This window comes from Phascolarctos cinereus, unplaced genomic scaffold, assembly GCF_003287225.1.
Source record: "Phascolarctos cinereus isolate Bilbo 61053 unplaced genomic scaffold, phaCin_HiC Scaffold_3;HRSCAF=262, whole genome shotgun sequence".
Taxonomy (NCBI): Eukaryota; Metazoa; Chordata; class Mammalia; order Diprotodontia; family Phascolarctidae; genus Phascolarctos; species Phascolarctos cinereus.
In genome coordinates, this window is record NW_027555736.1 from 220002221 (window position 1) to 220018591 (window position 16371).

The window sequence follows — 16371 nt, forward strand, 5'->3', positions numbered from 1 at the left end:
CTCAAGCAATATTGTAAGTCAGTCAATAAACACTTATTAACCACCAACTATGTACCAGGCACATGCTGGGAATACAAAGAAGGACAAAAGATAGTTTCTGACCTGAAGGAGCTCACAGTGTAAATGGGGGCGACAACAGACAAACAACTATGTACAAACAAGCTCGATACAGGATGAATAGGAAAAAAATAACCAAGAGAAGGTGCTGGAAAGAAGAGGGGTTTTGAAGGGCTTCTTTTAAAAGATGGAATACTAGAGTGACTTAAGGAAGCTAGGGAAGGAAGAGACAAGAAAGGAAAGCGTTTAAGGCACGGAACATCACTGAAGAAAATGTCTAGAGCTGGGAAATGAAGTGTCTTGTTTATGGAATAACAAGGAGGCCAGCATCACTGAGTTGAAGAGTACATGGCAGGGAGTAAGGTATAAGAAGATTGGAGAGAATGGAGGGGATTAGGTTATGAAGGGCTTTGACACCAAATAGAGGATTTTGTGTTTGATCCTGCAGGTGATAAGGGAGTGTTGTGATAGAAATTATGAGAGCCTGTATTCCATGCAAAATCAGTTTATTAGTAATTCTAGCAATTACCAAAAAACAGGGCGATTGCCTCTTAAGAACTAAAGACAAACTGGGGGTTTGCAGAGCTTAATTTTATAGTCCTAGAAGAGGAACATAAAAGCTACAGAATCTTGAGAAACTTGTTTTGATCTGTTTTTGATTGGCTAGAACAGGACAGAAGCTTGCAGTTAGGCTAGGTATATCCTGGAATGTTTTGTGGTTAGCTAACCCTGTTGCCAGTACTTGAGTTGTAAGCGTGTCAGGGCATTTCAGGGGCATAACAATCATCCAAATGGCCATCTAATTGGTCATAGCATTACTGCAATTATTTTGATATCATGGTATTATTGAACTAGCTGGAAGGTGAGATAAGTGTGATTGAGAGTGTTAACCTACCACAATGGTAGGCTTACTTAGAGTTAACTTAGACTTACTTAGACTTAACTTAGACTAATTTAGACTAGTTTAGACTTAGACTGTCACAAAATGAAGAACTGGCCATGCCAGCTCATCTCTGCAGGAGTTCAGTTTAGCTGTAGGAGTTAAGCTCTACAAAAATGAGGAACTTAATCTCTCACTTTGGTAATTATAAATCTCTTAACCTAAAAGGTAATGAGAATTAGGCCATGTAAGCCTAATATAATATAACAGGCCATATAAATCAATAGAGTAATCAATACTAACTTAAGAATTGTTTCTTTCAGTTACCCACTTTGATCCTTGAGGATATCAATTTCTCATGGATCACTTAAGCGAGCTATCAAACTATCAAATTTCTTCAGTTGGTTCAAGGTCTTTATAACAAACTGTCCCAAAAGGTCCGTTTGACTTTACATGGCTAGAATCAGGTGTCCAGTCTCCACTATCAGGTCTTTCCAAAGGCCTCAGCTTCTAAGGTTAGTGATCTAAAGTATTCAATAGTTACCTCTCTTACTTATATCATACCAGACTGGAAACATTTCTTAAGGTGATATGCTGCAGAAGCTGTCCTACTAATTCTAACCATCATACAATTATTATTTGTTGAACACAAACCTCTATTCCTTTTCCATTGTGTTCTTCTAAAGAAAACTTTATAGCTAATACAGGTAATGGCTCCATAATGGAAACCAAAAGCCATGTCCCCACAAATTACACATCTCAGTGTGAGTTTAGGTTTAGGTTTAGGTGGTTGGTAGTTTTAAGATGAAATTTCAGGAGTCTTGAGAGTTTCAAGAGGCAAATTCTTTAATAGATGAGATGAAGAGACTCAATTGTGGCTGGAGGCTGAAGAATTCATAGTTGGTTGGAAGTCTGGAAGTGTCTTCAAGCAGGGACGTATTTTCATGTATCTTCTAGGAGAGTGGAGAGACTCAAATAGTTAACTCAAATTAACTTATACATTATAACTTATAAATTAAATGGTTGTTGTAGAAATACTAGCAAAAAATGAGACATTTATAAAGCTTGTAAAGAAAAAATTAACTCTAAGTTAAAACATTAGACAGAGGCAGCTGGGTGGCACAGTAGATAGAGCACTGGCCCTGGATTCAGGAGAACCTGAGTTCAAATCTGGCCTCAGACACATAACACTTACTAGCTGTGTGACCCTGTGCAAGTCACTTAACCCCATTGTGTAGCCAAAAAAACCAAAACAAAAGCAAAAACAAAAACATTAGACAAAGAGGTTTTGACATGGTGCTTCTGGGGGGGATCACCTCCATATAGAAAAGGTTCAGCATCATGAAGTAGTGTAATTTTCTTAGTAGTCATTTTAGTGAAGAATGTTTTACAAAGGCCACAACAGTAATTCATACAAATCCACATTAAGAGTATACAACCAAGATCAAGAAGAACCCATTTTATCAGAATGCTAAAGATACCTCTTCCACAAAACCAAGACCATATCCAAAATAACCAAGAAGAGGTATCCCACCATGAGTCAAAACCAGTTGCTGTCACATGAATTTTGTATGGTTGAATAGGAATGACTTCCCATGGATGAGCATGAGTGTGATGGAACTGTTTATACACTCAACATCCATAGGGTCCAATGACTTTAGCGTTATACAAAATCCACCCCTTCTCACCATGGCAGTCAGTGATAGAACTGTAACCTTGCCACATATCAAGAGAAGTTTAAACTGGAGAGGAAAGAACTATAGGTAGCATTGCTAAAATTATTATGAGAGGAGGGAGGTTTGCATGCCACTAAGATACAAAATAGTATTATTAGGAAGATAATGCCTATAATAGGTATCCAACCTTTTGATCAAGGAATTATTCTAAAAGGATCGACACAGGGGGTGGGGGGATTTTGTACTTCTTGTTACAGGGGTAGTAGCTAATGCAACCTGGATCACATTGTTTGAGCAAAGGTTAGTTGTTTCCAAACGCTATTAAACCATCAATGATTTGTTATTCCAATCAAATGTTCCTGAATTATCAGTGTAATTTAGCCACCAAATAATTCTTGCCCTTGTGTTTGAGCTGCTTCTTGTGTTGTTGTCATTATGTTTTATCCAAAAGACCTTCTAGGTATTATGCTTCCATATCCTTCCTGTGGTGGTTGACAGCTGCCACTATCTCTGCCTTGGTGTTGGGATTGGATATGACCAGAGATTTTAGTATTACTGCCTGCAGGAATTGGATAACTAATACTTTGGTCAACTTCTACAAAAGCTCCAGTTTGTCTTGTATAAAAACTTTTCCTTTGCCACGATAAATATGTCAGACATTGATAGAAAACCTGGAGAGATAAAAGGCAGTAACAGCAAAATTGAAAGAACCCAGGAAATTTGGGTTCTGGCCTTCCTCTATCTCTCCTACATTGTGATGCCAAAGAGTACAAGGCCTAATGCAAATGGCATGGCAAAAATTATCCATTCTTCTCTGGGTGTTTGGGTTCTACCTCCCTTATCAGAACAGTTAACACAACTTCTCAGAGCAGTAGATAAATTGTTTCTTTCAAGATCCACTGGAGTTTATTGAGTTGGAAGAGTGATGTTGTGGGAACGGAGCTTTAGGAAAGTTACTTTGGTGATTTTCTGAATGGAAACTGGATTAGAATAGGTACAGAATAGAGGCAGAAAGACTCACCAATAAGCTTTTGCAATAATCCACTCATGAGGTAGTGAGGTCCTGCATCAGAGTGGTTACAGTAAGGAGATAAGGGAATGTGTTCAAGAAATGTTGCAGGCCTTGGTAACAGGTTGCAAAGGGGAGTGAGAGATAGTGAAGAATTTAGGATGATACCTATGTTGGGAATCTGAGGGACTGGAGGATGGTGTTGCTCTTTATAGTAAGAAGGAAATTAAGAGTGAGAGAGGATTTAGGGGGAAAGATAATGAGTTCAGTTTTGGAGATATTGAATTTAAGATGTCTACTGGATATACAGTTCCACATGTCTGAAAGGCAGTTGGAGATGCAAGATTGGGGGTCAGCAGAGAGATTAAGGCAGGATAAGGTAGATTTAGCATAGAGATGGTAATTAAATCCGTGGGAGCTGATGAGATCAGGAAGTGAAACAATATAGAGGGAGAAGATAAGTAGGCCTAGGATAGAACATTGTAGAACAACTCCAGTTAGGGGGTATTATCTGAACAAGAATCCAGCAAAGGAGGCAAAGATGGAGCAGTCTGATAAGTAGGAGGCAGACCAGGAGAGGGCGATATCGTTTTAGTCAAGTCCAACTCTTCGTGACCCCATTTGGAGTTTTCTTGGCAAAGCTACTAGAGTGTTTTGCCATTTTTTCCTCCAGCTCATTTTATAGATGAGGAAACTAAGGCAAACAGAGTTAAGTGACTTGCCCAGGGTCACACAGCTAGTAAGTGTCTGAGGCAAGATTTGAACTCAAGAAAATGACTTTTCTTGACTCTGGCCCGGCACTCTATTCACAGTGCCACCTAACCACTCATTTTTGTTTTTTTGTTTGTCTTCTCCATAGCTTATATAGCTTATATGTTATTTCAGTATCATAAATTTCTAGAACTCTAGAGTTAGACAGATACCTTCATTATCATTTACCATGACCCCCTCATTTTAAGTATGAGAAAATTGAGGCCCAGACAGTTGAGGTGACTTGACCAAGGTCACAGAGCAAATTAGTGGCTGAAAGAAGGCACAAAGATGCTGTCACTCTTTGGCCTGGTACTCTTTGCTCAGTCATTAATTTATTTATTTATTTATTTTAGACAATCAGGTTCATGCTCAGGGTCACACACCTAGTAAGTATATGAGGCCAGAACTCAGGTCCTCCTGATTTCAGGGCCTGTGCTGTGACACTGTGACCTCTTGCTGCCCTTAATGCTGACATTTTTAATGTACATTTTGAGTTTGATCCCAGCTATAAATCTTAAAATCGTTTGGATAACAAAGACTCTACAGAATTCTTTTGTTTTTGATCGTACACTATTTCAGATCATCTCTGCCACTGTTTCCCTGCATTTCTTCAGTGCATTTGTGTACGGACCAATCAATACAATATGTTGCAATTTCTTTCTATGAGAATAGGTAATTTAGAATAGGCTATAAATGTTGTAATTTTGAATGTATGGCTTATGGGGAAGTAATTTAATAAGTCATTCCCATGAACTTCATGTTGAGTGGCTCTGATTAAGTCACTAAGCATTGATTCAGTTCAGTTCTGTAAAACAAAACAAAATGAGCTAAGTTTCTGCTGTGTTCAGAGTACTACAAAATTTGCATAAGACATAAGATGTCTAACATCATGATTATCAGAGTCTAGTAGGGGAACAGGACACACATACAAAGTGATATGGTAGAAAGAGCACAGGATTTGGAGTCTGGAGACTTGGGTTTGATTCCAAAGTCCAATACTTAATGTTAGTTATGCCTTTTAGCTTTCCAGAGCCCTTATTTCATCATCTGCAAAGTGTGGATAGTAATACTAGCACCACCTGAAAAGATTGTTGTCAGGAGAGTACTTCATAAGCTTGAAAGTACTATGTAAATATAAATTTACAAAGTACTGTTTAAACATAAAGTACTCTATAAGTATGTGAATATAATTTATAAATTGTTTTTTTCATATAAAATTTATATATAATAAGTTCATTAGGAAAGTACAGCAAAATCCTATCCTGGTGTTTCTTTCCACTTTTGTAAAACATCAGAATGATAAATATTCTTCAGTTTAACTAGGATATTGTAAATTAGGTTAAGCCATTCAACAAATATTTATTAAGCACTCATTGCATATAAGGCTAGAAAGTGGGGGAAATAAAAAGATAAGACATGATGTTTATCCTCAAAACTGCCTATATGTAGCACTTTCATTGACTTGGAAAAACGTGTACAGCTCTATTTAGATAAACTATTTATGAAAGTATAGCCTCATTATTTTTGCAGGCTATTTAATTTGTCTGTTATAAACAGTAATGTAGAACTATAAGGAATTATGTTTATATTTAGTTAGATTTAAATACTTTATAGTTTTGAAGATGCTTTTTCAAAAAAGCGTTCCACATGTACATGTTAGGATTATATTAGGTTCTTTGTTAGAAGAAAACATGGAAGTTACTGTATTCAATGATTATAGCATATCTTTTTTTTTTAAGAAAAAAAAAAGGAGGGGGAAAATCATAAATCCAATCGATACATCAAAAATATCAGGCGATATATGCAGTGTTCCACACCTATGTATGTCCCACCTCAGCAAAGTAGTTGGGGGGTGACGTTCTCTCACATATCTTCTTTGGCGCCAAGCTGGTTCTTTGTAATTTTGAAACATTCATTTTTGATTCTTTGTGGTGGTTCTTTTCATTTACGTATTTTGTTCCCTTTTCCTTTTAAGACAGTACTATATCCCTATAATTAGTGTTTCTTGGTTTTTACTTTTAGGCAACCCTATACTTACAGACTCCCTTCCCTTCCCGTTAAACCTCCTTCTTTCATTTGTCAACCCTTTCCCTGGTTTTAGAGTTTTATCTGACTTATTAATTCCTTTTTCTCTCTTCCTTTTATTTTAATTGTTCTGCTCTTTTTTCTCTTTCCTTGTTTCTGTCTTAGGTAAGTGGTTAATTCAGAATCTTCCCTTCTTGTATCCCCTCCAACTTCTTTTCTTGGTTAGTTATTTTTCTTTTTTTCTGAATCTTTTTCTAAAAAACATTTTTTAAACCTTATTCTCTTTATTAATTCTCTCTCCTGTCTGTTCTAATTTTTATTCTTTAATTCATGGTCTTTATAATTATTTATTCATTCTTAATTTCTTTATATTCCTCACAGAATTAAAGCATCTTAAGTATCAAGTTTACATTCCCTAATCTGTTTCTCCGTTATTGCCTTGTAGGTCTTACTGTCTTGCCTTTGTTTTTTGTTTTGTTTTTTTGGGCCTCTCTTAGAAGTATCAGTTCCTGGGGGACATAATGAGGTAGAAGCATTGCTCCCTAGTAGAAATTTTCTCATGTCAAAAACCATTCAGTTCAGTTTTATCTTCTGCTCTTTCCTTAATCATTTTCTTTCCCATTTGCCATGGAATCTTCTCCTTGAGTGTAAGCCTTCCCACCCTTCTGGATAGCAGTTGTTCACAGGAGTGTAGATTTCACTTTTCCTCAGATAGGATGTTGTCTATGGAGTCACAACACTCTCTCACAAATGGTGGTTTCTCTGAATACCAAATGCCTACAGATTAGGTCCCTACATTGTTAGCTCCCTTTCACCCATTATAGCATATAGCTCTCTTCCACGGGAGTGAGTGCCCAACTGGATACCCTTTCATCAGTGAGTTGGGATTTCCCCTTTTCTTTACCCTTGATTTTCCTTTGCCACATCTCTCATTGTCCCCAAACCCCGCTTCTTGCTGAGACCATACTAATTCTCTTCATTTCATTGTTTATCATGGACTTCATTAGGATACATCACATTCTTCATTATCCCTTACCTCCTTTCTTCCATTTAATACAACATCTCATTCTACAATTCCATTCAAAATACAAAGCAAGTTCCACAAAATCTATTTGCTACTCACTGTTAAAGGGAGGTGCTGGATTTAATCCATGATGTTTTAGGTCTGCTCTTCCACTGTCACTTCTTGTTTCTTCTTTATTCTCTTGTTTACTTTTAGAAAGAAATCTCTTAATGGTTCCTCTGTTTAATTTCTTTTAGACTAATAAGTGTCTTTCTCTTTCAATTTTTTTCTTTTAATAATTCCTCTTGAAAATGTAATTTTTTTCAGTACTTGTGTTTTCCTTGTTTGTTGTACTTATTTACCTTTCTGGCATTTTTGTTGTTTGAAAAGTTTGCAAGTCAAATTTTTTTTGGTAAGAATGCTTTAAATGCCTCTATTTTATTGAACATCTATCTTTTTTCATTGATAATCAATTTCGGTTTTACAGGGTATTTCATTTGGGTTTCACCTGGGGCTTCTTTGATTTTTTGGAATATATTATTCCATTCCCTTCTGTAGTTTCTAGTGGATACAGAATAGTCTTGTATTATTTGAATTTCATTGTCTTTATATTTGAAGATCTTTTTTTCTAGTAACTTGCAGAATTTTTTGTTTCTCTGATCAATAGTTAAATCTAACTACTTTGTGTCCTAGAGTTTGAACATTTAAAGCATCAAGTTTCTTGGAGGCAATCTGGATTTTTTTCAAGTCATGCTTTATATGTGTGTGTGTGTGTGTGTGTGTGTGTGTGTGTGTGTGTGTGTGTGTATACATATATATACACACACACACATATACACATACATAGATATATGTGCGTGTGTGTGTATATATATATATATATATACGTATATATATATATACGTATATATATATATACGTATATATATATATATACATATATATATACGTATATATATATATATACACACATACATTGTATATATGTGTGTGTGTGTGTGTGTGTGTGTATAAGTTCTATGCAGTTTCTGTGATAATTTCTTCCTTTTTGGTAGTTTGACTTGTCATATTCTCCTGGGAGGCCCATGATCCTTGAATTATTTGTATACATCTTGTCTTTTCAAGATCATTGTGTTTTGCTTGAATAGAAATCCTGTGTTTGTTTACTATTATTGCTTTTTGCTTCTTTTTTTCAAAATCTAAATTGTCCTCCACTTTGATGTATTTGTATTTTCTCAACATATTTTTTTGCCCTGTCTTGTACTTCTTGTGATAGTATAACCACTGCAGATTCACATTTTTATTTTCTGCTGTGTATTTCTGCTGTACAGGAAACAAACTGTTCTAATTGCTCTAACATCTCTCAAGATTCAGATTTCTCTCTTGAACCATTTTGGAAAATCCTGCTTTGGTTCCACATTTTCTTGGGAATCCACAGGGTTCTGTTGCACCAAGTTTTTCAGTTTCCTTCATCTTCCTTTCTTAGTTTATTAACTTTCCAGTTCATTAATCTGTTTGTGTTCTGGGTTTTTAACTGAGTTTTCTTCCTTATGAAATCTTTGGTAATTTCAGACTTTTTGCTTTCTATACTCCTTTAGCTCACTTTCTGACTCCTTCACTTCTCATTATAATTTCATCCCAGGACCTTTACCCTCCAGGTCCAAGATAGAATCTTTAAACTATGTCAACCTTCTACCACATTGGAGAAATTTGTTTTTCACTGGCTTTAGCTTCTAACCTAAGTAGCTTCTTGGGGGCTGACATGGGGAGAACAGGGCCTAAATGAATTCAAACAAATCTTTCCTTCAGGTGCAGTATAGTTGCATAGACTAGCCCCCAGTCCTAGCTCTCTCCACTCCTTAGTTCTCTGTCTGTGCTAAGTCAGCGTCTGCTATTTTTTGCAGACTTGGGAGATGGCAGAGTGGGCACTGGTACCCTGGGCAGAGTTTCTGCTGCCTTGGGTTTCCCTCACCTGTGTGCCTCCCTAGGCTGAAGGGAGTGTGGTGGTCTAATCTGACCACTTTCTCTCCTCTGCAGGTAACTGGGAAGGGTTGGTAACTGCTGCTTAGTGCATCAGGATGCTGGGGAAGGGCAGACTGCAACTGGAAGGAAATCCTGAAAGGGGTCAAAACAGAAACTGACGGGTTAGTTTATATTCCTTGTTAGAGGGTGAAGGCTTGTGAGAGAGGAATGCTGAGTACATTAGGGATTCACATTTACTACTTAAAAATTCAGAAGATTATTACCTTGTGGAGCTTGCTTTCTTGTTTCTTTTTAGGCATCTAGTTGGCTAGAGTGCTGGGCCTGGAGTCAGAAAGACCTAAGTTCAAATCTGACTCAGACACTTGCTAGCTGTGTGATCCTGGGAAAGTTACTTCACCTGTCTGCCTCTGCTTCCTCAACTGTAAAGTGGAGATAATAACAGCATCTGCCTCCCAGGGCTGTTATGAGGATCAAGTGGGATAATATTTATAAAGTGCTTGCCACCATGTCTGGCATGCAGTAGGTGCTATATGAATGTTTATTCCCTTCCTTTCTCTTTGCCCCCATCCCCCTCACCTTGTCTGAAGGAAATAGTTGCAATTGCTTCACCTCTGCCGCTTAATTTTTCTCTCTCTCTCTCTGAAGAGTTGAGAGGAACTAGAGATAATGTCCATTCCTCCATCTTCTTGGTTATGTCGCAAAAGAGTAAATGATGAAGTCCCCAGATGCTTCTATTTCCAGATGTCATTGTATTGATTCTAACAAACCTTGGAACACTTCAAAATCCTCTCAGGTTTATTCATGACCAGTCAAAGAAGGTTGATCTGATAACGCGTGAATGAAAAATCAAGTTATGATATTGCAGATAGCTGGACAGCCCTTTTAACTAATTTATCAGTTCATATATTATGGACAAATATTTTAGATTGATAATGAAACAGACCAAGAACTGAAGAGGATAATGAGATAAAGCTAGACAACATTTAGGACATTGCAAAAGAAGGCAATAGAGATAGATGTATGAAGCCTGCAAGTATGATGCAACATGGTACCAAAGAGTACTTTTAGAAGAGAAATGGTATAAAACATATCATCAGGGCTATATCTTCATGGAGAAAGATGTTGGCCAGCCACATAAAGGCAAACAAGGGCAAAGAGACAAATAATCTTAAGTCCTCTTTCATGCCTGCAAAATGAAAAGGACCTAGTGGAAGACTGCCAGTATGTTGGTTATATCCTCTTGGGAGGGCTTAATGGTCATTTACATGTATTGCCCAGGATACGGAACTGTATATGAATTGCAGTCTACACTATGAATTGCAATAACAATTATTATTGTTATTATAATCATAATTACCATTTATATAGAGCTGTCTGTCAGGTATTGTGTTAAGTGTTTTATAATTATTATCTCATTTGATCTTCACAACAATCCTGGGAGGTAGGTTCTATTGTGTACACATGAGGAAACTGGAGCAAATAGGTTAAGTGATTTACCCAGGGTCATACAGCTATTAAGTGTGTCAGGCTAGTTTTGAACTGAGGTCTTTCTGACCTCATTTCAGTGATTTAAGAGATGTTTGAAAGTAATAGCTTAAGAACTAGAGTAGACAGTTTTAGTTTAGACTTAATTCTGATTCTTAAGTTAGAGCAGTATCTTTTATTTTTGTATCTTCATATGTTTTCATTTCTTGAGTTCTAAATATTTGGATCAAAATCATTATCATTAAAACATTGTTCTTTGGAAGAAAGCAGTACATAGAACAGTAGAGTTGGATCTTCTGGAGCTAATTTAGTCCATGATAATACTTCTTTCACATTTTATTTATTTCTCATAATCAAGTTAGTGCTGTTTAAGCTAATGAGTTAGTAGTGGCAAACTAATTAGAGATGTGTTGTAAATACAGTTAATGATTTTAACAACTTACTATCTTCTTGTAAGCATGTATTGTTGTAAACTGTCAGCTAGAAAGTTAAAAAAAAATCCTGTCCTGATTTAGAGATTCTTTCTAAATTTTTATTTAATGATACTTGCTGATTGCATATGTGATATGTAAAATTATCTTGGGAGTAATTAACAGAACTTATGTTTACTTTGAGATTAATAGCCCTGTCTTTAATTATCATTTAACTGATATTATTGTTTTGTAATATATTTTGATTTGCTTCCTTGAGAAATTTTTAATGAATACACAACTATTTTTGAACAGCATAATTTTCTTAATTGATTATTGGTTGATTACATCTTACCATGAGGAGATGAGCATGGTTTATTAGATTAATACAATATTTTTAAATACTTCTATTAATGGAGTCAGGGATTCACAAGGTATGATTAAAAAATAAACAGATCATCAACAAATCTACCTACTGGCTGTTTTCAGTCTCTACCCATTCAAACCTGTAAGAGCCATGAATTAACAATAAAATTTATTGATTTTTCTATTGTCTTTTTTGCCTTTCTGTTGGAGGCCTTTCCTGGTTCCCTTTTTTTACAATCCCTCCCTTTTCAGATCACTTTCCATCTACTTTGTACATATCTTTTATGTACCTAGTTAATTTTTTTGCTGTCTCTCCAAACCCATTATAATGCAAGCTCCTTGAGAGTAGGGTCTCTTTTTTCCCCCATATTCTTTGTATCCCTAGGACTTAGAACATTGCTTGGCACATAGTAAGTGTATAATAAATGCTTGTTGATTGACTTTCACAAATTGCTCCTAGTTCTGCTGTCTTGAACCAAGTGACACCAAGCACTTCCCATTTGAGAGGCCATCAGATGCTTGAAGACAGCTATCATTTCTCCCTTCTCCATTAATCCTTTTTTCCAGGCTAGCCATCTTACTAGTTCATTCCGCTGAAGTTTAAATGACATGATTACAAGGCACGTCACTGTCCTGATCAACTTCCTCTGGGTGCTCTTCAGCTTATTGATATCCTTTTAAATATCTGACACATGGAGCAGAGCAAGATGATGCCCTCCTTTGTATTCTCAGTGCTTAGTACAGGTCTTTAATACATACCAAGTATTTAATGAATTGTTGACTGATGGCTTTATTATATACTTTAAAAAAATCATTGTTACTTCCCAATGATTCACCCCTACCCCACCCAAACTACCTCCTTTTATTTTTTTTTAAAGTTTGGATTAATAAAAACAAAGCAGCACATTGGCCACATTTGTTGTTGTTGCTATTGAGACGGGATCTCGCTACCTTAACCAGACAAGAAGCCCAACTGCCGCTTACCAGCCAGTTCCCATTGCTGATCATCATGGAAGCTTTGATCTGTTCTTTTTCTGACCTGGACTGGTTCTTCTCTCCTAAAGTCCTGTAGTGCCTCCGCTTCCATTCAGGGTTTAGTTGGGATGGACTTAATGGGAACGTCTGATAGAAATTTTAGCCCTACTGCAGCTTAGGACTCCTGTATTTAAACTATTTACCAATTGTAACCTCTCCTAGTGGCAGGAACTATAGGCATGTGGTACCATACCTGCTGAGTATCTACTTTCTTTCCAGTTGTTTGTCACTACAAAAAAATCCTCCTATAAGTATGTGTGTATACATATACACATACAAAACACACACACACACACACACACACACACATATACGCATGCACGCATGTATGTATTTTGTGCCCTCTGTCATTGAACTCCATGGGGTATATGCCTAAGTATCTCATCTCTCTTAATATAACCTAACATCACATTGCCTTTTTTTTTTTCTGGTTGACATTCTACTCTATACTGTTGAAATCTATTAAATCTGAATCTTTCTGCCCTTATTTTCCCATTTTGTGAAGCCAACTTTTTAGACAGTTATAATTTTTTTTTAATTCATCCAGGTTAAATTTAATTTTACTATATTCAACTCACTGTTATCAGGATCTTTTTGGAACTGTGATCTGAGATGTCATCTGCAACTTTCAAAGGAATTCCATTTATGCCCTTACCTAGTCATTAATAAAAACATCATATAAATAACACAATATGATGAGTCAGATCTCTGGGGCACTTCACTATAAAATGCCCTCTAAATTGTTATCAAAACATTGATGACTTCTCTTTCGGTTTTTCCATTCAACCAGTTTAGATTTCTTGCAACTATGCTAGGATGTAGCCACATTGATCCATCTTTTCCACAAGTATAGCATGAGAGTCTTTATTAACTGCTTTGCCAAAATCTACATGAGCCATATAGCATTTCCCTGATCTAGACTAGTAACTGTCAGAAATGGAAATGAGATTAGTCTGGCATGTTAAACTGTTGGTGAGGATGCCTTACTAACTGTGATCTATTTTTTGAGATCTTCACTAACACTACCTTTAATACTGTGTTATAGATTTTTTCCCAGGATTTGAAATGAAGTTCATTTGCATAGCTGTGTGTATAGGATGTGCCAGGTATGCCTAGACACACCATAAAGTCTCAATGGCATCTTTTACATTTGTATTTTTGTAAGTAAAGTGTAGTTGTTAATATTAATAATTTAATTTAGTTAAATCTAAGTTTTGTTAATCCTTAGATTCTTCAATTTGTGAATGTTGTCTACCTGAAAGAGAAAGGGGACTATATGTGCCAAATAGGCCAAATCACAGCCAAAATCTCAAATACCCTTTTTTCTCTTATCCCAATGTGGACAAGACAGAAGCCTGTGCCCACAAGATCCAGTAGTAGTGTTGCTTCTTCACCCCCAGGCCAATGGACCTTTATCTAGCCTGTGCCTTGTAGTAAAGGAAAAATATTCCATAGTAAACCACTTGAATAACTGCCTTTGCAGGTACTACAGTTGTTGCCTCCTTAGCAGAAAAAAAAAAGTCCTTACTAGCCAAGTATTATTTAATATATGCCTAATTAGAGTAGGTGGACTTCAGAAAAACCTGGAAAGACTTAATGAACCAATGCTGAGTGAAATGAGCAGATCTCGGGGAACATTGTACACAGTAACAGCCATGCTGTTCGATGACTAACTTTGATAGACTTGGCTCTTCTCAGCAATGCAAAGATCTAAGACATTTCCAAAGGTCTCATGATAGAAAATGCTGTCCACATCCACAGAAAGAACTATGGAGTCTGAATGCATATAGAAGCATACTATTTGCTCTCCTTTTCTTTTGTTGTTTTTTTTTATTGCTTCACTCTTGTGGTTCCTCCATCAATTCTAATTCTTCTTTACATCATGACTAATGGGAAAATATGCTTGTATAAGTAGAGCCTATATCAGATTGCACGCCATTGTGGGGAGGGGTGAAGGAGGGAGGGGGAGAAAATTTAAAACTCAAAATCTTATAGAAGTGAATGTCAAACTAAAAATAAATAAATAAAGAATTTGATATATATATATATATGTGTGTGTGTGTGTGTGTGTATGTATATATATATATATATATATATTTATTTATACCTAATTAGCTCTTGTAGGGCAATGTATTTTGTTTATGTTTATATATTTTATGTTTATATTTAGCTATAGACTAGCAGATTGTCTATTCCTATCTGCTTTTGCCATATTATCATAACACTTCATCTTTAACTTATGGTTTAAAAAAAATTTCTATCTACGTGTTTATGTGTTACTTCTTCTATGTACATTATTCCACTGTGCATCTATTAATTTTCAGCTTGTTTATGCATCTTTTCAGTTTGCCAAAATTGTTTTGAAGTATTTTCTGTTTTAAATTTCTATTTCACCCCAGTGAAGCTCAAGGTATTAGAAAAGCTAATGAGGCCAGTCTTTTGGTCCATCATGCAATCCTGAATAATGATATTTAACAACTATTTCCTGAGATAAAGCTCTGTGGAATGCCCTTCAGTAGTGTGCTCCCTCAGGTAGATGGAGATTAGGTAAATGAGAAACTGTGCCTTAACCTTTCTCTGCTTCAGTTTCTACATTTAAAATATGAAAATAGCAGCATTTACTATCAGCTTACTTTTTCCAAATTATGTGGGGATTAATTAGTCAAATTTCTTAGAGTTTTTTTTTGCAGTTAAGAATAAATAGTAATATAAATAATTGAATAAAATTACTTATACAGAGATTATCATTTTCTGAATGTGTTTAGATTTGTATTTGAATGACATGGACATTTTAGTGTTTGATTTGTAAATTTTCTCACTTGTTCATTTTAGTAATTACATTATAATAGTGAAAATGGATAATGCTGAGCTTCTAAACTCTCTTGTTATTTTTGGGTGGGTTCATTTATTCTCTGAAGTTTGGGACTTTCAAGTTTTGAAAAATTTCCGGGCATGGAAATACCAAAAAACAGAAACAAACCACTACCACCACAACAAAAAGGCAAAGCAGCCTGCTGGATGGTCACTACTACACTGCATCTGTCATAGTAGTGGAGAGCAAGAAGCTTCTTCTTTAAGAATTTAACTGTGTCTCATTCTTAATTTAACAATAATTTACTGCACCTTCAATGTATGTAGAGTATTATAGCAAATGATATGCTTATTGGGTATATATGCCCTTGAGGAGTTTTCAATTTGACTAAATTGTATTATCATTATTCTGAAAGGAAGTCTTCAAGCAATAGAAAACTATAATTTACTTGGTTAGTCTTTTTCTTAAAAGTATGAAGAAGATGTAAGCACCGTGTGTCAAGCAGCATAAGGTAGCTTTATTATATATATTTAGAAATGACATTTTAAAGATTTCCTCCCTTTCTCAAAATATTATTATGTTATTTGCTGGTAGTTTTGAGAATATGTGGAGGACTGATCAAGGTCTATCTCTTAATAAAAAAGATCTATCTCTTAATCTTAATGCCGCACATAATCATAGAAGGGACCATAGGCCATCTACTGCAGCCCATACCAGGATAATAATCTCTTCTACAGCATCCCCAAAGTGCCTTTGCTGAAAGATCTCCATTGAGGGAAGCTCACTCTTTCCTGCTGCAGCCCATTCCAGTTTGCACAAGTTTTTCTTTACATCAAATTATATACATATACATATATATGTATATGTATGTGTATGT

The 16371-nt window shown here is 35.8% G+C and overlaps 1 protein-coding gene across 1 annotated transcript in view; it reads left to right on the forward strand.

Moving 5' to 3' along the window:
- CEP128 (centrosomal protein 128) overlaps positions 1–16371 on the forward strand; it is a 507255-nt gene that overhangs the window by 191930 nt on the left and 298954 nt on the right.